This window comes from Octodon degus, unplaced genomic scaffold (genome assembly GCF_000260255.1).
Source record: "Octodon degus isolate 3935 unplaced genomic scaffold, OctDeg1.0 scaffold00095, whole genome shotgun sequence".
Classification (NCBI taxonomy): domain Eukaryota; kingdom Metazoa; phylum Chordata; class Mammalia; order Rodentia; family Octodontidae; genus Octodon; species Octodon degus.
In genome coordinates this window covers 1,776,155-1,780,699 of record NW_004524671.1, presented here as the reverse complement: position 1 = coordinate 1,780,699, position 4,545 = coordinate 1,776,155, and the positions used below count along the sequence as shown (strand labels likewise).

Genomic DNA, 4,545 nt, shown 5'->3' with positions numbered 1-4,545 from the left:
CTAATTTTTGGTCTGAGAACTTAGGTTGTTAACCATGCAGAAGAGAAGGCTATTAATATTACCTTACAACATAGGCAGTTGAGCTTCACCTCACTTTCTGAATATAAAACATCTTAGGTAGAAAATGGAACAGGTATTTTCCATCAAGTATTGATATGCTAAACTTTAAATCCCTACAGAATAAGAAGAAAAAAATTTAAAAATACAAAAATTTTTTAAAATAGGAATAAACAGTTATATATGTTTACACATAAATTTAGAAATCCAACCATATATAGCATTGTAGCAGGACAGTCCTATGACATATTTTTGCCTTGTCTCTTGTTTTCATTTATTACACTCCCCCCCCATTTTTTTAAAACAAACATTTACTTGAGATACAGTATGGCAGTAATGGGTATGTCATGACAAACAGTACATATTTACAAGACCAGAATGACAGGCATTCCAAGCATGGTCCTAGCATTAGACATTGCTATCTTCAGTGCAGTTGCTTAGTTCACAGGTATCAGCATAGTTAGTCAGGGTAAGAATCCTACCAATTAACTGCTAGTTTCAAAAACATACTGCAGATTCTCAAGATCATTCCCTTATCCATCTTGTGCATATAAATGTGTGGCTTTGCCCCTGTCATGTTTCCTAGCTTTTCTCCTTGCCCTGTTTTTGTTGCCAAGATGTAGTTTTGAGGGAGTCCAATTTATCATTTTATTCTCATTGATCATATTCAATGTTTAATAAATATTTACCAATGAAAGATAAAAAATTCTAACATTTTCTGCTCAAGTTGTGGTCATTTCATACTTTATTTAGTCTATGAATCTCTTATTCATTTAGAATTGAATGTTGTAATATTCAATATATTTTGAGAGTTTTGTCTTGTTTTTGTGTATGAATAATTTTTTCATTACCTTTTGTTGAAAGGACAATCCTTTTACCAGCAAATTTGCCTTGCACATATCAATAATTAATTTATCACATATAATTTTTTAATCATCCTGCTGATTCTACAAAAATGCATGAATTAGGATCATTGTGAATCTATTAAGCAAATTGGAAAAATTTGGCATTTTAACAGCTTTCAGTCTTCTAATTTAAGAATGTACTATATCTCTCCACTTATCTAGGTCTCTTTTGCCTTTTTTCATCATCATTTTTTAAGTTTTTAACTGTAATGTACATTTTTATTAATGTTATGCTTAAATCAATTTTGTACTCATGCTACTGTAAATGATATTTTTAAATCTTTATTTTAAGATATTTATTATATGTAAAGGAAAACAAACTCTTTATATTAGTTGCATCCTGTAAAGTTAATGAAGTTATATATCAGATTTTAATACCATTTTTAAATTTTATTTTTTAGTCTTTTTGAGACATGGTCTCACTATGCAGTCTAAACTGGTTCTGAACTTACTTTATAACCCAGACTCGACCTCACAACGGTCCTCCTGCCTCAGCCTCCTGGGTTCTGGGCTTACAGTTGGTTTGCCACGACTTCTAACTCTAACACCATTTTAGTATGCTATTAAATTGTGTTTTTACAGACAGTCAAGTCATCTTTGAATAGAGATCAGTTTTTACCTTCCTTTCATCTTCCTCTTCTATCCATTCTTTTTCATCTTTGTTGCCCTGTATTAAAATATCTAGCACAATTTTGTGAAAACAGACACCTTTATTGATTCCCATTTTACAGAGGAATCATTCTACTTGACCAGTAAGTATGATATGAGGGCCAGTGTTTTATATATGCCTTTTATCAGATTGTATTCCCTCCTTAGTTACAAAAAGTTTTTGTTATAAATTTATCTTCAATTTTGTGAAATATTTTTCTCATCTTTAAGCTAACCATGTATATCTATTTAGTTAATGTAGTAAGTTAAACTGCTTGCTTTCTACATATGGAGACAAATTTGCATTCTAAGAAAAGCTCCATATAATTATGTGTATCAATACATTGCCCATTGCAGTTTGCTAATGCATTTGGAAAAATTTTTGCATATGTTTACACACAGGATAGATGTATTCGGTATTTTTTCTTATAAATCTTTTCTTTTAGTTTTGATAGCACAGTCATGCTAGCCTCTATGAAAGATTTCTTCTTCTTCTTCTACTTCAAGAAACCTGTAAAATTGTAATGGTATCTCTTTACATAATTGGTGGAGTTTACCAGTATACTTGAATATAAATTTTACTTTGAGTGTTTTAAACAATAAATTTACTTAATAGATATGAAATAGCTAAAGATTCAATCTTGGCATCCTATGTCTTTCAAGAAACTTTAATGTTATGGAAAATTTTAAATTTATTCACATAAAGTTTTCATAATTCACCTTTGTTTGTTGTTAATGCCCATAGGTTCTGTTACAATAATTTGATTTACATTTCTGTTACTGATAATTTGCATTTTTTTCTTTTTTCTCTTTATAAACTTTGGGAAAATTTTACTAATTTATGACTTTTTCAAAAATTCACTTAGAAATTTAGTAAAATTCCTTACTGTTGCTCTCTTTCAATCACATTAATTTTAATTGCATTGGATTTAATTTACTTAGCTGTACAGCTTCTTATGCAAAATTCTTAGATTATTCATTTTATACTTTTTCTCTTTGATAATTTAGGTCATTTTATACTATAAAATTTTTCTCTATTCACTAACAGAGAATGATCCAAATAATTTGGTGTGTGGTTTTTTATTTAATCCACAATATATTCAAAATTCCTTTGCATATTACTCCTTGAACAAAAAATTATTTAGAGATCTGAGACGTGGGTCCCGGGAGAGGAGCCATGTTGGACTTTGCTATCTTCGCCGTGACCTTCTTGCTGGCGTTGGTGGGAGCAGTGCTCTACATTTACCCGGCTTCCAGACAAGCTGCAGGGATTCCAGGCACACAGGAATGTCCAGAGTTGAGATTTGCATATATGGTGGCCACAGTCCTTCTGAATGTGTTGGTAAGAAGACCCTACCTCCTTCCTGTAGAGGGTCAGGTTGTGGAAACAAAGTATGAACTGGTTACGTCCACAAAGGAAGAAGCCTGGATCACTATCTCAAAGAGAAGTTAAAATTGTATATATTTAAAAGTTTTGCTAAGTAGACTGAAGAAAATGACAATTTGGAAAACACAGGGTGAATCCTTTTATAAACCAAGTACCATTTTATAATGTAAATGCCTATTGTTACTGTAACTTTTATATCTTAGATTTTCTTAATGTATGAAGGGCACTTATACTTATTTGCACTAATTGATACTTTCAATAGGGAACTTAATTTTCTAATTTTAATTTTTTATCATTTTGTAAGCCATTATTTTTATCTTTTTCTTAGTTTGATCTCTAAAATGAATATTCTTGAAATTATATCTTGTTGGTTTTTACCTCTTCGGGAGTCTCCAGCTGCTCCACAGTTGTGTCAGGACCGCAGTGAGGCTGAGAGTCCTCAAGCAGGCTTGGTCGCTCCAAGTTTCTGTCTTTTTGAACTGCAGGAGCTTTTCATAGGTGTCTCAAAAAAAAAAAAAGTTTTAAAGGCTTTGAATAATCTCTTCAGTGTATGCAGAGGAAGAGAAAGAACACATCGCGTGTTTAAAATCAAGGAAGATCTGCCCTATAGCGTGACTCCTCTAGAAATTGGAAAAAAAAAATCCTAGAGTAATTTAGTAAAACTTACTTAACATGTCGAGATTTGTTCAAGATCTTAGCAAAGCAATGTCTCAAGATGGCACTTCTCAATTCCAAGAAGTCATTAGACAAGAACTAGAATTATCTGTGAAGAAGGAATTAGAAAAAATACTTAGCACAGCACCCTCACATGAGTTTAAGCACACTAAAAAAGATCTTGATGGATTTCGGAAGCTATTTCATAGATTTTTGCAAGAAAAGGGACCTTCTGTGGATTGGGGGAAAATCCAAAGACCTCCAGAAGATTCAATTCAGCCATATGAAAAGATAAAGGCCAGAGGACTGCCTGATAACATATTTTCTGTGTTGAACAAACTAGTGGTGGTCAAACTCAATGGTGATTTAGGAACCAGCATGGGCTGCAAAGGTCCTAAAACTCTGATTGGTATGAGGAATGAGAATACCTTTTTGGGTCTGACTGTTCAACAAATTGAACATTTGAACAAAACCTACAATACAGATGTTCCTCTTGTTTTAATGAATTCTTTTAATACGGATGAAGATACCAAAAAATACTACAGAAGTATAATCATTGTCGTATGAAAATCTACACTTTCAATCAAAGCAGGTACCCAAGGATTAATAAAGAATCTTTACTTCCTGTAGCAAAGGATGTATCTTACTCAGGGGAAAACACAGAAGCTTGGTACCTCCCAGTTTATGGTGATATCTACGCCAGTTTCTACAACTCTGGTTTGCTTGACACCTTTATAGGAGAAGGCAAAGAATATATTTTTGTGTCTAACATTGATAATCTGAAGATTATATGAAGGCAAACTGAGACTAGTGGAAATTGCTCAAGTGCCAAAAGCACACGTTCATGAGTTCAAGTTTGTATCAAAATTTAAAATATTTAACACAAACAACCTA

At 32.3% G+C, this 4,545-nt stretch overlaps 1 pseudogene; it reads left to right on the top strand.

Annotated features, from left to right (window-relative positions):
* Nucleotides 1-3,416: 3,416 nt before the first annotated feature.
* Nucleotides 3,417-4,542, top strand: LOC101568590 (annotated as a pseudogene).
* Nucleotides 4,543-4,545: the final 3 nt, after the last annotated feature.